The 23,024-nt window shown below is 43.9% G+C and overlaps 1 non-coding gene across 1 annotated transcript; it reads left to right on the forward strand.

Moving 5' to 3' along the window:
- Positions 1–1,508: 1,508 nt before the first annotated feature.
- Positions 1,509–1,611, forward strand: LOC149821008 (small nucleolar RNA R71). Its single transcript, XR_016426933.1, has one exon. It is a non-coding gene; the product is annotated as a small nucleolar RNA R71 (small nucleolar RNA).
- Positions 1,612–23,024: the final 21,413 nt, after the last annotated feature.

Genomic DNA, 23,024 nt, shown 5'->3' on the forward strand with positions numbered 1-23,024 from the left:
GAAGTGTAATCGGAGTCGATCTCATCTCCCCTAACCCGAAAGAATCAAAGAAATATCCGGGCAGAATGTTCACGCTTGCTCCAAGATCGAGCAATGCGCGTTCTATCCGGATGTTCCCTATAGTACAAGCAATGATAGGGGCTCCAGGGTCCTTGAGCTTTGGTGGTGTCTGATGCTGAAGTACTGAACTCACCTGCTCAGTCAGATGGACCCTGTTAGGAACTCGCTCTCTGGATTTCCTCTTTTGCGTACATAGCTCCTTCAGAAATTTGGCATAAGCCGGCACCTGCTGAATAGCATCGAGCAAAGGTAGGTTGATCTGTACATGCTTGAAGATATCAAGCATGTCCTGGATCTTCGTACCTTGCTTCCCTCTATAACCAGGAGACTCTAATGCTTTGGGATAGGGTGGTGGGGGAATATACTCTGCTGGCTCCTCCTCTTTGCGAGAAGGCTCACTCCTATCCTTCTTCTTCTCTGAGGATAAAGATGATGAAGGTGATGATGGGGATGGGGATGATGATTGAACCGACGTAGGTGAAACAATGGTCTCTGGCTCCTCTATCTTCTCTCTACTCTCAACGTGATACTCATGTCCACTCCTCAAGGCCATAACTGATTTAGCCTGCTGCTGTGTCTCAGTATGAAATAGGCCTCCAGTCATCTGGTCCTTACCCTTCGGGTTCATGACAGCCTGACTCGGCAATGTACCCTCGGGTCTCCTACTAATAGCCTCAGCTAACTGTCCCATTTGCGACTCTAACTTCGCAATGGACTGCGTATGCGAGCTCAAAATCTGGCTACACTTCTCGAAGGCGTTCTGATTAGAGGTTTTCACCTCTTGGAATGCCTGGAGAAGTCTCTCCTCAAAAGATGTGGTCGGGGCAGACTCCTGCTGAATCGGGGAAGGAACTGAAGAAGAAGAAGACTGAGCATAGTTCGGTCTTTGAAATGGCTGAGTAAAAGATGGCTGCCGAACTGGCTGAGAGGAAGAAGGCATCTGTATAGAAGACTGTGGATTCTTCCAAGAAAAATTAGGATGGTTACGCCAACCCGGATTATATGTCGATGAAAATGGGTTATTTGGCGGTCTGACGTAACCCTGAGCTGCCTGAACTTGTTCTTGAACAAATTCAGGGTACTGAGCTGCTGAAGGGCACTCAGTGATCTCGTGTGCCGGACTGGCACAAAGAGTACACACCTGCTGTGTAGTGGATGGTCCTGAGAGAAGCTGGTCCAGCTTCTGAGCAATCATGTCTACTTTACACTGTAGTGCAGTAGATGGACCAATCTCAAGAACGCCAGCTTTCTTCTGAATGCTGGGTGTGGCTCTATCAGAATGAGAGCTCGAAGCATGGTGGAGTGAATTCTCAGCCAATGTATCAAATAGCCTCCATGCTTCGTCCTCGCTCTTCAGCATGAATGTCCCACCGCATGAAGAGTCGATCATCTGACGATTCTTGTCAGACAATCCATCATAGAAACTCTGCACCAGTTGCCATTTCGGCACCTGATGATGGGGGCATTTCCTGAGGAGATCCTTCATTCTCTCCCAGGTCTCATGAAAGCGCTCACCATCTAGCTCTGAAAAGCTAGTGATGGCTCTACGATATTGGTTCGTGCGACCAATGGGAAAGTATTTCCGAAGAAACTCCTGTTGCAACTGATCCCAGGACTCTATTTCTACAGAATCTAAGGACTTTAGCCAATACTTGGCTTTGTCCTTCAATGAAAAAGGGAATAGAGTCAACCTCAACGCATCATCATCGAAATTCTGTATCTTAACAGTAGAACAGATTTCGAGGAATTCATCTAAGTGTCGGTAGGGATCCTCATGACTAAGGCCATAAAAGGATGGAAGCATTTGAATAATGCTGGCCTTAATCTCATAATGTGGCGCTCCTACATCGGGTCTCCGAATGCAGGATGCCTGAACATAGTCTGTGGGAATGAAGTATTCCCGCAGAGGGCGTGAAAGAACTGGGGGTGGAGGTGGAGGATCCATGTCAGCCATTGTTGCCGAACTTCGATGAGAATGTAAAATTCTCTCTGGGTTGTCAACAAATGGGTGTAATGGGGTTCCTAGACCTCGTCGACCCTGCATACACTGGTACTAAGACCAGATGTAAGCAAACGACCTAACTAAAAAATTAAACTAGCACAGATACTAAAATGTAAATAAGCAAATAACAGTAACTAAAAACAAACAAATATGCTATATAGCTATGTCAGAATTCTATACTAAATAATTAAATAACAAAGTAAACTATTCTAAAATGCTAAAACAAATAAATACAGGAAATCACAAACTATGTTTTTCTAAAACCCACCTGTCTAATCGCTCCTTGCAGAATGATAATTAAGTGAATCCTAAAAAGAACAATATGTGAATCCTATATTTACTAACTATGTTAATCCTATATTCACTTACTAATCCTACTAACTAAAAAGAAAACAACTAATTAACTAACTAAAACAAAATAATAATAAATTAAACTCTAAGAAATAAAGTAATTAATTCGCCGTTCCCCGGCAACGGCGCCAAAATTTGGTTGATATTTTGGAATGCTCTTTTTAAAACAGTTATTTTCAATAAAACTTTGGAAAATCGTCAACCAAAAATATAAAAACCGACTTTCCACAAAGTGGTAAGTACGGGTCGATCCTCAGGGAACAGGAATTAATCACTATAATTCTAGAAAATTTAATTTATTAATATCAAATGACAATCTACAATTATAAAGTGAATACAACTACAATTAAGCACTAAAAGAACAATAAACAAGCATTTAGTCTTCTGCTCCACGCCAAGGGTAATTCTGTCTTTTCGCCACTTAGAGAATCTTTTCACTTGTATACTAACCCTGAAAACTAAATATGCTTTTCAACCTAAAAAATGCAGAAAAATACAAAGTTAGTTTTCTATTTTAATGATGCAAACAACAATTAAAACTATGTCTAATTCTACGAAAATAATAAACAAATGCTATTTATCAAACAAAAATTAAATAACATACTAAATTAATTCTAAAATTAACCAAATTACTTCTACTAATGCTGTATGATGATTATGCAACTTCTAAAATACAGAAACTACTGAAAACAAGTCTAAAATGCCGAAACTAAGAAAATTACGAAACTGCCCCTAACTAGTGTAAACTAGCAATCTGATAGGTTATCGGAAAACCACTGTTTGATAAAGCAAACGAGGTCCGATTTTCCCGAAATTTGTTCTGTTCTGCAACTGACAGATTAAACAAAATGACAGTTTTTACAGAATTAAAAAACAGTATCTGGAACTCCAGATATAAGCGTTTCAAATCTGGGAAAAATCAGGATATCGCCAGTCCTGTAATTTAAAATCCAGAAAAAGCGGTTTTCACAAAACGCTTAAAAATCAGACCAAATCAACTCCGAATGAGCTGAAATTTGGTCTGCAGTTAAATAACACGTCAATACAGTGAATAGAAAAAATAAATTTGGAAAACACAGAGTTTTTGATCAGAAAATAATTCTGTTTCGACAGGGCAAAAATCTGGTTTTTATTTGAGTGCACTATTCACTTTATGAACCTATGGAAACACTATCAAATGCAATCTACACCTAATGCAATCTAAATGACACTGTATAACAGTGTATATGCAGATGATAATTAGGAAAATACTAAATGCACGACGCACAAAACCTACAAGCAATTTATGACTAGAACTAAGTTAACTCACAATGGAAATGCAACTATGCTAAATAATAAAATGCAATCTAACCACTAAGTTAACTAATATCTAACTATCATTCAAAACACAACAAAACACATTTCATACATACTGAATAAATACGCTATACGTACACACACTTCTATACTAAAACTAAATTAGATAAATAAACTAATTAATATAGAAATCAAAGGAAATAATAAAAAATTGACTTACTTAACTAAAGAACGAAGGCTAAGGTTAGGATTCACTTGGTTGACTCGATCTAGGATCGGTTTCGACTTGAGTAGGTTCAGTTTGGGTTTGGATGCACTCGGATGGGATTAGGTAGGCTCGGTTTGACTAGGTTGAAAGAGATAGGTTCGAGCTAAGGTGGACTCACTAATTGGATTCGGTTTTGAGTTACCTTAGTCAACTAGGTTCGAATTGACTTAGGCTCAACTAAGTTAGACCCAGCTTAGGGTTTGACTAGGCTCGAATGGGCTAAGGTAAGCTCGGTTGACTCACTAGGTTTAGACTAAGTTTTGACCCGAGTTAGGTCTTTGACTAGGTTTGACCAAGATTGGGTTTTGGATGTAGGTTTAGCAAGACTAGGGTGAACTCGGTTTAAGTAGGCTTGAACTAAGTTTGACTCAACTAGGGTTGACTTAGATAAGTTAGGTAGACTAGGTTGACCTAACTTAGGTTAAGGTTGACTCCACTAAACTTGACTAAGGTTGGGCTTTGGTCTTAGACTTGACCTAAGTGCGGTTTAGGCTTTGACTTGGGCTAGGCTAGGTTTTGACTAGACTCAAAGGGGGTGTAGACTAGGGGTTGACTCGACCTAGGCTCGGTTTGACTAGGTTAGGTCTAGACTAAAGTAGTAACCTCCTAGTTAAGCTACAATTAATCCAAAGTTCACGATTTTAATGGAGGAGGTTGGAAAAAGGAATGTAATAATTACCAATATTCAAACTTTGAAATGCTTTGGATTCTCAAAAATCGCCCCATTTAAAGAGGGAGTTACACTCCTTAATTGCCTTTAATACCTTTTTGGAAATCTGAAAAGACCAATCTAGAAATCCACGATTTTTGCTTTTCAAGATGGAATTAAAATGCTTTTAATGCTCTATGGAAATCGTGTAACCTAGATTGGAATTTTGGTTTAATTGCAAAACACTTTCCAAAGTTAAGGAGTAACTCCTTCTTTAATACACATTCAAAATTCAAATTTTCCTTAAATGCCTCACACGATTTTTGAAGAATATCCTTTTTCCAAAAGCTTTCCAATTTTCAATTACTTTAATTACCTCCCTTCTCCAAAAATCGCCAACTTCAATGGATGCTACTTTCTAAACTAATAGACTTAATTATACCTAGGGAACAAAAGAACTTAAATGGAAAATCGATTTCCTAGGAGTTAATGCTAACCTAATTCCAAAACTTACCTAAATGCAACCCTATAAACGGCTAAAAAAAGAAAGACCTAATACATTGAACCTAGACACCTTCCTAACTCAACTAATGACCATTAAGACTTGCTAAAAAAATTGACCAAGAGCTCCAGGGGAGCTCTAATGGCTGCCGCCCCACCTTGGGGAAGAAGAAGAACCACACGAAAATAAAAATAAAAAAAACTAAAATTATAAATTAACAAAAAGCAATAAAACTAAATAACCACTAATTTGATAAAACTAAATTAGAGAATAATACAAAGGACTCCTAATTACACCAAGGCTAACAAGAACAGCACTATGCTGGAATTAAAAACATGAAAAAAAAAAGAAAACTTGATTTTTATAATTTTCAACAATAGACTCAAAACACAAAAACGAAAAATTGATTAAAACAACTAATTAAATCAATCCTAAAACAATGAAATGACTAACACAACTATATACTGCTGTTAACACCTAAAACACACAGCAACTACACGATTCACCAACATCAACACAAACATTTAACAAAAATACAAAGATCGGCTAGAATATCTCTAGCCGAATTTTTTTTTTCTTTTTCAAAAATACAATCAAAACAAGACAAGCAGCACCCACAATCAAAATGAATTAAAATAAACTTTTTGGAATAGGATTTTCAGCAAAACAACACAATACACATGCTGGACAAAACAAAAATATCAAAACAGAAAAAATATTTTTGTAAAAATCAAGAATCGGCTAGAATAAGTCTAGCCGATTTTGGATTTTTTTTCTTTTTAATTAAAACCAAATACAACCCACACAAAAACCGAATAAAGTAAATCAAAATGAACACTTTTTTATTGGATTTTCTGTAAAACAATATCAAGAACACTTATGACAAACTTGAAGAATCGGCTAGATGAAGATCTAGCCGATTTTTATAAAAAAGATGAAAAATCAATAAAAACTCGATTCCAATGAATCAATCAAATAAATAAACCTAAGCTAACGTGCTGGCCTATGCACGAATGCTATTCTAAGGTTGAAATAAAAAGAAAAACAAGAAACATACAGAAAATAACAAAACAAAAACCACACACACAAATCGGTTTTATCTAGAAGAGAAGGAAGGAGAAGACCTACCTTTTGGAAGATCCGACGACCGGGGGGATGAAGAAGAGCGGACCGTGGCTGGAGGTAGACGTCTTCTACAGTTCAAGGATGCTGTACTTCACCAAAAACGGCACCTATTGCAGCTGCTACACGTTGGAGATCCACCGGTGATGGAATGTGAGCCGATTCGCGATCGGAGGGTGTAGAAAGCCGGATGGAGGTAGGGCCGGCTCACCTTGGTGGTGTGTTGCGCACTCCCGCCCAAGGTTAATGGTCTCCACCTCTGCTACACCTGCAAAAGTACAGAAAAATGGTGAAAAGACAGCAAGGAATAAGAAAGAAATGAAAAGAAACCAAAGAAAGCTTGAAAATATGCTTGAAAATCAAGCATAGGTCGATCTTCAATGGCCAACACTTGGGGAAGATGGAGAGGAAGGAGCTGCTGCTGTAGAGTCACTGTAGGGGGCATCCAAACACAGCCAAAGACGCCTAGGGTTCTTGAAAAAAAACTATTTATAGTTTTGACATTTTTCAGAAAGAGTGTTAAAAAATAAAATATTGCTAGGCGCCACTTTCTGGGGGGTTTTTAGAAAAACTTTTTGAAATGGGTATGGATAGGTGTGTGGGTTGGGTTTTGGGCTTTCTAAGAGTTGATCCAAGGTCCAATTGACCTAATTGGGTCGGATATGGATCCGATCCACCTCGAAATTCGTGCCCAAACACTGAAATAGCCATAACTCTCTCATTTTAACTCCGATTTTTCTGAAATTCGAACCATAGCCCCTTACTATCAAAACACATCTAAACATGGGTTTAAAACCTTAAACTTGATACAAAACGCATGAAAAACTTGTTTACATGATGTGCATTTCATGCATCATCACCAGGTTAGGTGGGTTAGGACCAGGTCAGGCAGGCTCAGGCTAAGTCAGGCAGGCTCAGACCAGGTCAGGTGGGCTCAGGTGGGCTAGGCTAGGTAGGGGAGGTTTAGGAGAGAGAGAGAAGGCAAGAGAGAGAGGGGGTCGATTTTTATGAGAAGAGAGAGAGTGGGGAGGGCTATTTATAGCCCAAGCCCACCTCCTCTTGGATTTTCTCATGCCCCTTCTACCCCCTTGGCTTCTTTTTAATTCCAAGAGGTTCCTTGGTGTGGGGCCCACTTGGATATTCCATGGGATATTTTTGTGGGTCCCACCAGATATTTTCTGAGGAATATTTCTGTGGGTCCCACCAATATTTCCGTGGGTCCCGCAAGAATTTCGGGTTTCCGGCGATTTTTTCCGAAAAATTCTGAGTACGCCATTTTCTTCGTATTGACGTAACTAAGAAAGTTGGCTCGTACGAATCTATTGATTTCGTTTAGTTAGGAAGTTATGGCTTCCCGAGTGTTTGAGCATATATTCGCAATTCGACGAATATCCTAAGTATAACTGGCTCGCAGGAATTGATTCGTTTCGCATTCTGAGAAGAAATGCTATTTTTACCGGTAAATGCCTTATGAATTTTATTCAAATATTTTCTGAAAAATTGCGGGTCTTACATCATTACCCCCTTAAAGGAATTTCGTCCGCGAAATTCAGCTAAGAGTACAAGGTGAAGAGTTCAGGATATTTATCCCGCATATCCGATTCAGGCTCCCAAGTGCAATCATCGATTCCATAATGCTGCCACCTCACTTTAACAAGTGGAATGACCTTCGTTCTTAGCACTTGCTCCCGTCGGTCCATGATCTCCACTGCCCTTTCTTCTACCGTCATATCTTCTCGGATGTCAATGTCTTCATGTTAAATGACGTGAGAAGGATCATGAACGTACTTTCGAAGCATTGATACGTGAAATACATCATGTATTTGCGCGTATTGTGGTGGCAATGCTACTCGGTAGGCAGTCTCTCCGATTCGGCTCAAAACTTCGAAGGGACCAACGAATCTGGGGCTGAGCTTCCCCTTCTTTCCAAAACGAAACACACTCTTGGTTGGAGAGACCTTGATAAAAACCTTATCTCCAACCGCAAAAGCGAGTTCCCTACGCCGCTGATCGGCGTAGCTCTTCTGTCGACTCTGAGCAGTCAGTAGCTTCTTTCTGATGATGTGGACCTGCTCCATATAATGCTCCAACACAATGGGCGAGTCCAAGGTTCGCTCACCCACTTCACCCCAATGGATCGGTGATCTACAGGGTCGTCCATACAAGGCTTCATACGACGCCATCCCAATGCTAGCGTGGTGGCTATTATTATAAGCAAATTCAGCCAACGCTAGGTGGGAATCCCAATCACCTTTCCATTCCAGCATACAGGCTCTTAGCATATCTTCAAGAGTCTGTATGGTTCGTTCTGATTGCCCATCTGTTTGGGGATGGAATGCTGTACTGAACTTGAGTTTCGTCCCCAGGGCTTTCTGAAGCTGCTCCCAAAAGTGAGAGGTGAACTTCAGGTCACGATCAGATATGATCGAAATCGGCACTCCATGGAGCCTAACGATTTCCCGAATGTAGATCTCCGCCAATCGTTCAGTTGAGTATCGAGTGTTGATTGGCAGAAAGTGAGCAGACTTGGTGAGTCTGTCCACGATCACCCATATCGAATCGTGTTGTCTCTTGGATCGAGGCAATCCAACGATGAAATCCATCGTAATGCCTTCCCATTTCCATTCTGGAATCTCGATCCGTTGCATCTTTCCACCAGGGCGCTGATGTTCGATCTTAACTTGCTGGCAGATCAAACACTTCGAGACAAACGTAGCCACATCACGCTTCATACCCTTCCACCAGTACTTTCTCTGCAAATCTCAGAACATCTTCGTACCCCCAGGGTGGATAGTATATTTGCTACTATGGGCCTCCTGGAGTACTTCCTGTCTTAGCTCAGGGTTATTTGGAACCCAAATCCTTTCTTCCATCCATATTCCTCCATCTTCTTTCAAATGGAAGAAAGTATCATCTTTTTCAGCACGAGCTTTTAATTCCAAGTACTGGGGATCCTTGAACTGTTCGGCTACGATGCGATCGAGGAACTCAATGTGGATCGTCAAACATGACATTTGGATTCTACCTGAATCAGCCAAAAATGGCTTCCACTTGACGAAATCCTCCATCAACTTCCATTGTCCGGTTAGGCTGGCCAGAGTGCCAACAGTCTTGCGACTAAGGGCATCTGCTACAACATTCGCCTTTCCAGGGTGATAGGAAAGCGTGAATTCATAGTCTTTGAGGAATTCCAGCCATCGTCGTTGCCGCATATTGAGTTCTTTTTGAGAAAAGAGGTATTTTAGGCTTTTATGGTCCGACATGACCTCAAATTTCTCTCCATACAGGTAGTGTCGCCAGATTTTAAGCGCGAACACTACCGCGGCAAGCTCTAAGTCGTGGGTTGGATAGTTTTTCTCATGGACCCTCAACTGTCGTGATGCATAGGCGATTACTTTGCCATGCTGCATCAACACACAACCCAGACCTGTTCCTGAGGCATCGGTATATGCCACGAAGCCTCCCTGACCAGAAGGTAAGGTAAGGACAGGGGCAGTGGTAAGCCTCTGTTTGAGAACCTCAAAGCACTCCTTACACTGGTCAGTCCATTCAAACTTGACTCCCTTTTTAAGCAATTTCGTCATCGGTACGGCGATTCGGGAGAAGTCTTGTATGAACTTCCGATAATATCCGACAAGTCCAAGGAAGCTACAAACCTCAGTGATATTTTCTGGCTGCTTCCAGTCCATCACAGCTTCCACCTTCGCAGAATCTACTGCGATTCCATCTTTCGAAATCACATGACCAAGGAACATCACTTTATCTAGCCAGAATTCACATTTTGAAAACTTAGCATAGAGTTGGTTATCTTGAAGGGTTTTCAAGACGATTTTCAAGTGCTCCACGTGTTGTTCCATGTTCTCAGAATATACGAGAATGTCATCAATAAAGACGATGACAAAGCTATCCAAATATGGTCTGAATATCCGGTTCATTAGATCCATAAAGGCAGCAGGCGCATTAGTGAGTCCGAAGGGCATTACTACGAACTCATAATGGCCGTATCTCATTCTGAAGGCAGTCTTGGGTATATCCTCTTCCTTTACTCTGAGCTGATGGTACCCAGACCTGAGGTCGATTTTGGAGAACACCCTCGCTGTTCTGAGTTGATCGAATAAGTCCTCAATCCGAGGCAACGGGTAGTTATTTTTAACAGTTGCCTGGTTAAGCATCCGATAATCGATGCATAACCGAAGGGATCCATCCTTCTTCTTTACAAATAGTACCGGGGCTCCCCACGGTGACACACTCGGTCGGATGAACCCTTGTTCCATCAGTTCTTTCAACTGACACTTCAACTCACTGAGTTCAGCTGGTGCCATTCGATACGGGGCTTTGGATATCGGCGCTGTTCCAGGTAAGGATTGAATTCCAAATTCAACCTCACGAAGTGGCGGAAGTCCTGGCAATTCCTCAGGAAACACATCGGGAAACTCCCGCACCACTTCCAAACTCTCAAGGGGTTGGTCATTGGATTTTTCCACCGAGAGACTCAACAGGAAGGCCACACAACCCTTCCTAAGGTATTTTTGTACCTTAAGTGCTGATATGAGCCTTTTCTGTGGAACTGGTTTGGATAACCGGTACTCCATCTTAGGCAATCCGGGTCGAGATAGAATCACTCTGCCCTCGCGGCACAGAATCTTGGCATTATTCTAAGCCAACCAATTCATTCCCAGAATGACATCGTACTGTACCATATCGATCAGGATGGCGTCAGTAGGCAAGTGTTGCCCTGCTATCTCAATATCCAAATTTTTCACACACCGGATACATTTGGTGCGTGAACCCAACGGGTTATATACTTCGATCATTTTATCAATCGGTTGCACCGAAGCGTGGAGTTGTTCGGTGAAATCGTCAGAGATAAACGTATGAGTAGCACCACAATCAAACAAGACGTAAGCTGCATGTCCATTAACAGGTACGGTGCCTTCAATCAGGTCACCATTTTCGACTTGTTCAGTCGTTACAGCATATACACGACCTGCAGCAGGCCTTTGTTCTACTCTAGGTGGAGGTCGTTGAAACTGAGAACGTTGTGGTGCTGGTCGAGAGGGTCCGGCAGATCCGGCACTACTCCTCTGTTCATCTGCAGCCTTCTTGGCGCAATCCCTTATAAAGTGGCCCATCTTGCCACAATACAAGCACCCACCAATGTCACGAGGACATGGCTTTCCGGGGTGGTTCATACGACACCTTGGGCAGCTGAAGTTGGACGACTGACCATTCAGAGTTGTGTTCTGTCTTGGCCTCACGACTTGCTGAGTGTTGTTCCCTCCTTGGAATTTCTTCTTTTGAAAGGGTTGTCGTGAACCCTGGCCACTTGGGAATGTCCTTTTACGATTCCCACCATTCACTATGGGCTTCTTTGCTATGATCACTTTAGATCGCGCCCAATCCTCTTGGATTTTTGAAGCTGCTGCTACCGCAGCCTGAAAAGTCGAAGGCATGCTTGTTATCACTCGAGATCGCAGCCCTTCGCGCAGACCATTCACATATTTGTCGGCCCTTTCTTGGTCTGTTTCGAACAGTCGAGAGCAGTAGCGCTCTAGATTCTGAAATTTGGTGGTATAGTCCATTAGACTCATACCGCCCTGTTCCAACTCCAGAAACTCCATCTTTTTCTTGTTTCTGGAATGCAACGGGAAGTAGTTATCCATAAAAGTCCTCCGAAAGTCAGTCCAAGGAATGACTTCGACTTGTGAGAACTGGATAAGTTTAGTGGTATCCCACCACTTCCGTGCATTATCTTTTAATCGATACGTGCCAAAGTTGGTCTTCTTTTCCTCTGGTACTCCCAGTACTAAGAAGGCACGTTCTGTCTCTTCGATCCAACTCTCCGCGAGCTCAGGATCGGCTCTGCCAATGAAAACTGGCGGGTCAAGCTTGAGGAACTTCTCATAAGTCACTCCTCCCAGGTGCTCGTTTCGTGGTGCGACTGGTTCTGGCCTCGTTTCACGGATGGCGGTAACCAGGTTGTTGAGTGTCTCCAACAGGAATCCTTGCGTATGAGACTCCTCGCTTGGTATGGTTCTCCTCGTCGTAGGAGCCATTTATCTATGCACACACAAGCACTTGTTTTTAGTTTCTCGATGTATATGAGGAAGTAAAAGCTTTATTTACTTAATATACATCACATTTACACAAGCATCGCCTTAAACAAAACGTCATGCCGCACTGGCAGACTTTAGGCGTTGAGAAACTATATACATGAGTCTACTGACTCCAAAACATCACCAGTCTCTTTAAGACTTGGATTTCTTTGATGAAGACGAACTCCAAAAGGTCCATCTATTGCCACATGGCCTTGGTGCAGGCACTACTAGCTTTGGCTTGGGCGGCACTTCCGCACTAGCAAGCGAATACTGGGGATATATGAGAGACTCCAGTCCACTTTCCCAGTCAGCAAGATCAAGACTCTGGGAGTCTGGAATAATGATTGGCGAACAGAAAGAATCCCCTCTTTTGTTCTTGCCATTTAAGCTCGGCATATGTGATGCCGGATGGTAGCTTGGCGAGTGATAGACTTCTGCAGGGAAGTTCAAATCAAAATCCCTCAGCCTTGGTAATTCATCAAAAGATGTTGGGGTATGGTTGCTCCCAACACTAAAGTGATGCGGTCCACTGACACGCGAAGTCTCATCCCTGAGACCCTTTGAAGCCCGCCGACCCATATCGGCGGTATATTTCCTTTGGCATTCGTTGGCGGAATGCCCATCTTCGCCACAGTATTGGCAGTCTTGGACTTCATATGGGCATATCCACTCATCGTGCATGACCTTGCAGCGATAGCAATATCAACGCGAGTCATGAGTTGCCATCTATACAAAGATGCACCCAGATCAGAACAAAAGTATAAAAACATATACTTACAGTGCGATATCGGTACCATGACGGATCTTGAACCAGGTTTCTCAGACTCATGCTCTGATACCAATTCTGTAACGCCCCGGATTTCCAAAACAAAGCTAAGTTAAAATTTTCATGAATTTCTTTTTTTTTTTTTTTTCTTTGCAGCGGAACTTAGAAAAGCTTTTAGCAGCGAAATCAGACGATAATGACTCGTCAGTTTTAGAAAACTCCGAGCACGTTGCAGGTATGTGGCCAAGCAACTCATTGACCACCAAAGTGTTCCATTTTATCGAAAACATATATTTATTACAACACTACTGCTTAGGAAAGCAGTGTAGGTTCAATAAAAAGGAAGCAGTACAACTCTGTCTAGAGAAACCCTGGAACTCGATGCCGCCTTGCTCCACATATCGCCACGCAGGTCCAACACCTGAAATCCCCATAAAACGGGGTCAGAACCACTAATGGTCTGGTAAGCATGCAGTCATACATCCATTCAACTTAAGTACGATAATGACCACTCAGGGTCGCAATGCGCAATAACGACGCTCAAGCCTCCAAGACTTAGCGTATATCGCAAGAGCCTCCTCAGGGCTATGAGTTGAACATCCGCTCGAGTCCTCATGACTTAGAGCAAGCCTTTTCAGGGCTGTGATTTGAATAGCCGCTTAAGTCTCCACGACTTAGCCATGACCTCTTTCGGGTCTCAAAGTGATGTCTAGCTCAAGTCTTCATACTTGGCACATCCGTATCCCACGCATCTAAGGACAACTCCTCGAGCTTCGCTTAGTCGTGCGGATACAACACGGGTCTTTGCCCAGTCGGTCCAGTAGTATACCGAACATGACACCTTCACAAAGGTTATGCAGGACTGACTCAACACGTCATCCACTCATACATTCAAAGCATCGCTGTACCTAGAGCTAATGCATTGTTTGATAATTAACCGCTCCCGCCTTTGGTACGCAGGTAGAGCTATTGTCCGGGCATCAACGCGACGTTCTGGGGGTTGATTATTCTATGTATTTTAGATACCCCAGAGGCCTGTTGACCCTATCCATAGTAGGGCAGTGTGTTTCAACTGGGAGAATCCTACTAGGCCCATATTCGGATGCATCCTCTACTTGCAGTAGTTGGGTTCAATCCTTAGATCTTAAGGATAACCACGACCCCAAAACCCATGAGTGACTGAGGCCATCGTGGACTCTATGAGGTCCAAAGTAAAATACATGTCACTCAAGGCTGTACCATCACTGTCATTCCACAGTGAGCATAATTCCTGAAGGGGTCTGCCAGTCTTACAATTACTTGGACAGAATCTGCATGCCATTTAGGCAGCCCGTGCTTTCAGCACTACGGGAGTATGTACCCGACCCCATTCAGTCTTCCCCAACACAGTCATTACTGAGGGGGTACCCCTAACACGATCTTCAACCGCGGGGTATGTGCGACCTTAAGTCTTATTCATATGCATGCAGAACACCGCTCTTTGGCACATCGGCCACCACGAGCATCACACCTCTTTGGATGGAAACAACACACTCTGGCTCTTCGGCCCTTACGAGTCTGGTTGTGTAACCGTTCTCAATGAGCATGCATATGACTCGATCTAGATAGATCGGCTACTCGGCGTATTTTTACGCAACGAGTCCAAACCTAGCCAAGGCGCAACCTCTACTCCGGCTCAGCGGCCCTTACGAGCAAGGTGCCCTTGCAGGCACAAGGATACGAGCCGATCTGGCATCGTTCCATCAACGGACATCATTATGCCGTTCCATTGGTTCCGGCAGCTCTTCTGCCAACCATTTCGTCAGCACCTCCCCTGCTCTACCGGCAGTGGTGCGACGAACCCTTCTACGTTGTAGAGGGCAAACCATGAACTGGGTAGCACTCTGCTATATGTCAGAGTATCCTGCTACGTTCTTTCTGAGCTATTCTTAGCTTCTTCAGAAATTTCAGCAGCACCTCCTCTCTTTTACGGAGAAAGCGTGCGTTTCTTTTATCCATTTCAGCGGCATCTCCCCTCTTTGGTAGGAAATCGCCACGCTTAATTCGGGAAATGGATGCGCACCGTTATGCATACTTTGCATCCATCAAGGTCGCAGGAACCCTTGGCCATAGCCAGGCCATACGAAATTGACTTAGTCATTACGTAAAGAGCATTTTGCCAAAAAGCGAAGCCTTTCCAATAGGGGCTTCATTCGTCAAGCAGAATCTTGAACGAGGAGCGGTCAAGGAATCGCATGGGCGATTTGGAGTTGATCTCCATTTGAACGCTCATTTATGCGCTATATATGTAGTATAAGCAGAAGCCTGTGCTTTATACAGCGGCGGCGTAAAGAAATGCATATACTATTGTTCAGGGTGTGTAACTGAACGAAATATTCTACATATATAACAAAGCAGAAGCCTTGGCATCGTTCGACGCGACGGCGTAAGTAAATACATTGCAGAAAGCAGGAGCCTTGGCATCATACGACGCGACGGCAAAGGTAAATTACATAGCCTGTGCGATATAAGACGCGTCGGCAGAATCAGCAGATATACACCTAGATCCGCATCCAACGATAGTTACGAGGTGAGCGGGTGAACACCGAAGTGTCCTAAAGGGCTCAACCAAGAACTAAAGCGAGATACCATTTTTGAAGAACGCATATACTGCGTGTTTGAACATAGATATATCCGACGATAGTTACGAGACGAGCGGGTGAACACCGAGGTGTCCAAAAAGGGCTCAATCAAGAACTAAAGCAAGATACTACTTCAGAAAGTATATTCTATATACAAACAGTCAAATACTTGAGAGAGATGGATCAACGAAGCGAACTTACTTCAAATCGTGGAAGAAACGGCTCCGGGTTGCTTCTTTGGCTTCGAGCCTTCCTTCGAGAGGTCAGACTAAGTCAGATGAAGCTGACTTAGTTGAGAAAGAGGTAGAGTAGGTCAAGCTACTCAACCTAAGTGGTTTGAACCAAACAGGGTTCGATCCAAGTCAACTGGGTTCAGCAGGTTCGAACTCAGCTCAAGTAGGCTAGGTCTGGGTTCAGAAATCCAAACCGGAATCTGGACCAAAAAGGACTTTGACTTTGACTTTAAACCCAACTAGGTTCAAGTCAAGTCAACTGGGTTTGGACCAGGTCAAGTGGGTTCAGACCCAGGTTAGGTGGGTTAGGACCAGGTCAGGCAGGCTCAGACCAGGTCAGGTGGGCTCAGGTGGGCTAGGCTAGGTAGGGGATGTTTAGGAGAGAGAGAGAAGGCAAGAGAGAGAGGGGGTCGATTTTTATGAGAAGAGAGAGAGTGGGGAGGGCTATTTATAGCCCAAGCCCACCTCCTCTTGGATTTTCTCATGCCCCTTCTACCCCCTTAGCTTCTTTTTAATTCTAAGAGGTTCCTTGGTGTGGGGCCCACTTGGATATTCCATGGGATATTTTTGTGGGTCCCACCAGATATTTTTTGAGGAATATTTCTGTGGGTCCCACCAATATTTCCGTGGGTCCCGCAAGAATTTCGGGTTTTCGGCGATTTTTTCCAAAAAATTCTGAGTACGCCATTTTCTTCGTATTGACGTAACTAAGAAAGTTGGCTCGTACGAATCTATTGATTTCGTTTAGTTAGGAAGTTATGGCTTCCCGAGTGTTTGAGCATATATTCGCAATTCGACGAATATCCTAAGTATAACTGGCTCGCAGGAATTGATTCGTTTCGCATTCTGAGAAGAAATGCTATTTTTACCGGTAAATGCCTCATGAATTTTATTCAGATATTTTCTGAAAAATTGCGGGTCTTACACCGGATACATTTGGTGCGTGAACCCAACGGGTTATATACTTCGATCATTTTATCAATCGGTTGCACCGAGGCGTGGAGTTGTTCGGTGAAATCGTCAGAGATAAACGTATGAGTAGCACCACAATCAAACAAGACGTAAGCTGCATGTCCATTAACAGGTACGGTGCCTTCAATGAGGTCACCGGTTTCGACTTGTTCAGTCGTTACAGCGTATACACGACCTGCAGCAGGCCTTTGTTCTACTCTAGGTGGGGGTCGTTGGACTAGTGTTCGTTGTGGTACTTGTTGAGAGGGTCCGGCAGATCCGGCATTCCTCCTTTGCTCATCAGCAAGCTTCTTCCTGCACTGTCTTGCAATGTGGCCCATTTTGCCACAGTAGAAGCATCCACTTGTGTCACGTGGACATGGTCCTCTTGCGTGATTTACATGGCATTTTGGGCAGTTTGGGTTGGACTGCAGGTTGTTTGGAGCCATGTTCTGCCTTGGCCTTACAACTTGTTGAGTGTTGTTCCCACCTTGGAACCTTTTCTTCTGAAAGGGTTGTCGTGAACCCTGGCCACTTGGAAACATTCTCTTCTTGTTCCCACCATCAACTATGGGCCTTTTTGCTATGATCACTTTTGATCGCTCCCAATCCACTTGTATTTTTTAAGCTGCTGCCACAGCCGTTTGAAACGTTTGGGGCATGCTGGTGATAACCCGTGACCTTAGCCCTTCTCGCAGTCCATTGATGTACTTGTCGGCCCTTTCTTGGTCGGTCTCAAATAACCGGGAGCAGTACCGTTCAAGATTTTGAAATTTGGTGGTATAGTCAATCAGATTCATGTCACCCTGCTCCAATTCCAGAAACTCCATCTTCTTCTTGTTTCTGGAGTGTAATGGAAAGTAATTATCCATGAAAGCTCTCCGGAAGTCAGTCCAAGGAATGACTTCAACTTCCGAGAACTGGATAATCTTAGTGGTATCCCACCACTTTCGTGCGTTGTCTTTCAGCCTGTACGTGCCAAAGTTGGTCTTCTTTTCTTCTGGTACTCCCAGCACCAGGAAGGCACGTTCGGTCTCTTCGACCCAACTTTCTGCCAGTTCAGGATCGGCTCTACTAGCGAAGATTGGTGGGTCGAGCTTGAGGAATTTTTCATAGGTTATTCCACCAAGGTTTTCGCTTCGAGGTGCGACTGGTTCTGGCCTTGTTTCTCGAATGGCAGTAACCAAATTGTTGAGTGTTTCCAGCAGAAATCCTTGAGTATGGGACTCCTCGCTTGGTATGGTTCTCCTCGTCGTAGGAGCCATTTATCTACCACATACAAACAACGTGTTTTAGTTTCACAATGTATATATCGAAGCAAAGTTTTATTTACTTAATATACATCACATTTACACAAGTATCGCCTTAAACAAAATGTCATGCCGCACTGGCAGACTTTTAGGCGTTGAGAAACTAGGTACATGAGTCTATTGACTCCAAAACACTACCAGTCTCTTTTAGGAACTGGATTTCTTTCTTGACCCAAAGAACCCGAAGTATCGTTTACTTCCACATTGCCTTGGTGCAGGCACAACTAGCTTTGGCTTGGGCGGCACTTCCGCACTCTCAAGCGACTCTTGTGGATAGATTAGTGATGCCGGTCCACTTGCCCATTCAGTGGCATCATGGCTCGGAGAATCCGAGACCATAACGGGATGATATAGGTTGTATCCCTCTTCCTGGCCATTCAGACTCGGCGTTGGTGTAGCCGCTCTGTTCCCCCATATAATAGTACTTTGATTCGAGGAATCTGAAATCATAATGGGATTATAGAAGGAGTTGTTGCATCCCTCCTCCCAACTGTGCAAGCTAGGCGTACATGATGCCTGTTGATAGCCTTGCGATTAACCAAATCCCTCAAGGAAGTTCAAGTCAAATCCTACCAGAGACGGTAGTTCATCAGAAGTTGCTGGAGTACGACTACTCCCTCTACTGGAGTAATGTGGCCCACTAACATGCGAGGTCTCATCCCTAAGACCAAGCGATCCCCGCCGACCCATATCGGCGGTATGTTTCATTTGGCATTCGTTGGCGGAATGCCCTCCTTCGCCACAATATTGACAGTCTTGGACTTCATATGGGCATACCCACTCATCGTGCATGATCCCGCAACGATAGCAGTATCCTCGGGAGTCGTGAGTTGCCATCTATACAAAGATGCACCCAGATCAGAACAAGAAGTACAAAATATACTTACAGTGCGATATGGTGGACAAGACGGATCTCGAACCAGGTTTCTCAGACTCTTGCTCTGATACCAATTCTGTAACACCCCGGATTTCCAAAACAAAGCTAAGTTAAAAAATTTCATGAATTTTTTTTTTTCTTTGCAGCGGAACTTACAAAAGCTTTTAGAAGCGGAATCAGACGATAATGAGTCGTCAGTTTTAGAAAACTCTGAGCACGTTGCGGGTATGTGGCCAAGCAACTCATTGACCACCAAAGTGTTCCATTTTATCTAAAACCACATGTTTATTACAACACTACTGCTTAGAAAAAGCAGTGTAGGTTCAATAAAAAGGAAGCAGTACAACTCTGTCTAGAGAAACCCTGGAACTCGATGCCGCCTTGCTCCGCATATCGCCACGCAGGTTCAACACCTGAAATCCCCATTAAACGGGGTCAGAACCACTGATGGTCTGGTAAGTAGGCAAACACCTATCTATTCAACTCAAGTAATTGCATAGACCACTCAGGGTCGCAGTTCGTAATACGACGCTCAAGCCTCCATGACTTAGCGTATATCGCAAAAGCCTCATCAGGGATATGAGTTGAACATCCACGCAAGGCTTCATGACTTCGCATAAGCCTCTTCAGGGCTGTGAGTTAGAATAACCTCTTAAGTCTCTACGACTTAGCCTTGACTTCCTCAGAGTCACGAATGGATGTCTAGCTCAAGCCTTTATGCTTGGCACATCCGTATCCTACGAATCTAAGGACAGCTCTCCGAGCTTCTTTTAGTCGTACGGATATCAATGGGGTTCTTTCCCAATCGGTCCAGTAGTATACCGACCATGACACCTTCACAAAGGTTATGCAGGACTGACTCAACAACGTCATCCACTCATACATTCAAAGTAGCGCTGTACCTAAGCTAATGCTTTGTTTCGATAATTGCACCTCCCCCTGGGCTTAGAGGACTCATATCTGGGCGACAACGCGACGATCTGGGGCTTGATTATTCTATGTATTTTAGATACCCCAGAGGCCTGTTGACCCCATCCCCCTAGTAGGACGGTACAACATACCGGAAGAGATCCTTACTAGGTATCCGAATGCATTCTGCTACTGCAGTAGTTGGGTTCAATCCTTAGATATTTAAGGATAACCACGACCTCCATACCTCTGAGTGACGAAGGCCATCAATGAACTCTATCAGGTTCGGGTGAAATATATGTCACTCCAGGCTGCGCCATCACCGTCTTCCTCGGTGAGAAATTCTGAAAGGGGCCTGCCGGTCTTACAATTACTTGACGAACATTGCATGCCTATAGGGCAGCCTTTGAGAAGTATGTACCCGACCCCAATCAACCACACGGTTTTCACCATGGAACAAAGGTTTTATTCATATGCATGCTTAACTCTGCTCTCGGCACTTCGGCCTTGACGAGCACTTCACCTCTTTCGGTGGAAACAACACACTCCGGCTCAGCGGCCCTTACGAGTCTGGTTGTCTGATAATTCTCAATGAGCATGCACATGACTCGATCTCTACGGATCGGTTACTCGGCGTATTTTTACGCAACGAGCTCAGGACCTTGTCAAGGCGCTACCACTACTTTGGCGCAACGGCTCTTACAAGTATGATGCCCTTGCAGGTGTCAGGGAGACGAGTCATTCAGACATCGTTCCAACAAAGGACATCATTGTGCCACTTAACTGGTTCTGGCAGCTCTTCTGCCAACCATTCGGTCAACACCTTCTCTGCTCTACCGGCAGTGGTGCGACGAACCTTTCTACATCGTAGAAGGCGTTCTATAACTGGGTAGCACTTCTGCTATGTTCTTTCTGAGCCATTCTTAGCTCCTTCAGGAATTTCAGCAGCACTTCCTCTCTTTAACGGAGAAAGCGTGCGTTTTCTTTTATCCATTTCAGCGGCATCTCCCCTCTTTGGTGGGAAATCGCTACGCTTAACTCGAGATGTTTTCTTCCAGTCCCACCATGGTTCTTCCCATCAAGGAACTCATGCTTCATATATTCCTCCAAGAAAGGATCATACTCGGGCTTCATTTCACAAGGCATTTTTCAAAATGTCCCATCAAGGTCCCCGTGTATCCCTTTCCTCAAATCAAATTCATCTTGATATATCTTCGTCCCATCCAGGTTAAGGGCTAAACCTGAATCATTCCAAAAGAGTATCTGGTCTCACCCATGAGACCTGAATAAGATTCTCATTTCCCACCATTTTCAGAATTTCCATCTAAAGTCCCATCACGATTTCCTCATTTTCTACCCAATCATATTATATGGATGCGCACCGTTGTGCGTACTTTGCATCCATCAAGGTTGTAGGAACCTTGGGCCATAGCCAGGCCATACGTAATTGATTTAGTCTTTACGTAAAGAGCATTTTGCCAAAAGGCGAAGCCTTTCCAATAGGGGCTTCATTCGTCAAGCAGAATCTTCTACGAGGAGCGGTAAGGGAATCGCATGGGTGATTTTGGAGTTGATCTCCATTTGAACGCTCACTTACGCGCCATATATGTAATATAAGCAGAAGTCTATGCTTTATATAGCGGCGGCGTAAAGGAAATGCATATACTATTGTTCAGGGTGTGTAACTGAACGAAATATTCTACATATATAACAAAGCAGAAGCCTTGGAATCGTTCGACGCGACGGCGTAAGTAAATACATTGCAGAAAGCAAGAGCCTTGGCATCGTTCGACGCGACGGCGTAAGTAAATGCATAATCGGAAGTACAGAAAGCAGGGAGCCTTGGCATCATACGACACGATGGCAAAGGTAAATTACATAGCCTGTGCGATATAAGACGCGTCGGGAGAATGAGCAGGTATACACCTAGATCTGTATCCAACGATAGTTACGAGGCGAGCGAGTGAACACCGAAGTGTCCTAGAGGGCTCAACCAAGAACTAGGGTGAGATACTATTTTGAAGAACGCATATACTGCGTATTCGAATATATATATCCGACGATAGTTACGAGGCGAGCGCGTGAACACCGAAGCGTCCTAGAGGGCTCAACCAAGAACTAAAGCAAGATACTACTTCAGAAAGTATATGCTATATACAAACAATCAAATACTTGAGGGAGATGGTTTAATGAAGCGAACTTACTTCAAATCGTGGAAGAAACGACTCCGGGTTGCTTCTTTGGCTTCGAGCCTTCTTTCGAGAGGTCAGACTAAGTCAGATGAAGCTGACTTAGTTGAGAAAGAGGTAGAGCAGGTCAAGCTACTCAACCTAAGTGGTTTAAACCAAACAGGGTTCGATTCAAGTCAACTGGGTTCAGTAGGTTCGAACTCAGCTCAAGTAGGCTAAGTCTGGGTTCAGAAATCCAAACCAAAAGCTGGACCAAAAAGGACTTTGACTTTGACTTCCAACCCAACTAGGTTGAAGTCAAGTCAACTGGGTTTGAGCTAGGTCAGGTGGGTTCAGACCTAGGTCAGGTGGGTTAGGACCAGGTCAGGCAGGCTCAGGCTAAGTCAGGCAGGCTCAGACCAGGTCCGGTGGGCTCAGGTGGGCTAGGCTAGGTAGAGGAGGTTTGGGAAAGGAGGAGAGAGAGAGGGGTTGGCGATTTTTAAAGAGAGGGGGGCTCCTTTATTTATAGATTCTGAAACTTGGGCCCCAAGTTTCAGAATCTCCTTTTTAGCCTTGGCTATTCCAGAAATTCCAAGAGGTTCCTTGGAGTGGGGCCCACTTGGATATTTCCATGGGATATTTTTGTGGGTCCCACCAGATATTTTCTGAGGAATATTCCTGTGGGTCCCACCAATATTTTCGTGGGTCCCACAAGAATTTCGGGTTTTCGGCGATTTTTTTCCGAAAAATTCTGAGTACGCCATTCCCTTTGTATTGACGTAACTAAGAAAGTTGGCTCGCAGGAATCCTTTGATTTCGTTCAGGTAGGAAGTTATGGCTT

The sequence above is a fragment of the Nuphar pumila genome, chromosome 12 (assembly GCF_984573655.1).
Source record: "Nuphar pumila chromosome 12, dmNupPumi1.hap1.1, whole genome shotgun sequence".
NCBI lineage: Eukaryota > Viridiplantae > Streptophyta > Magnoliopsida > Nymphaeales > Nymphaeaceae > Nuphar > Nuphar pumila.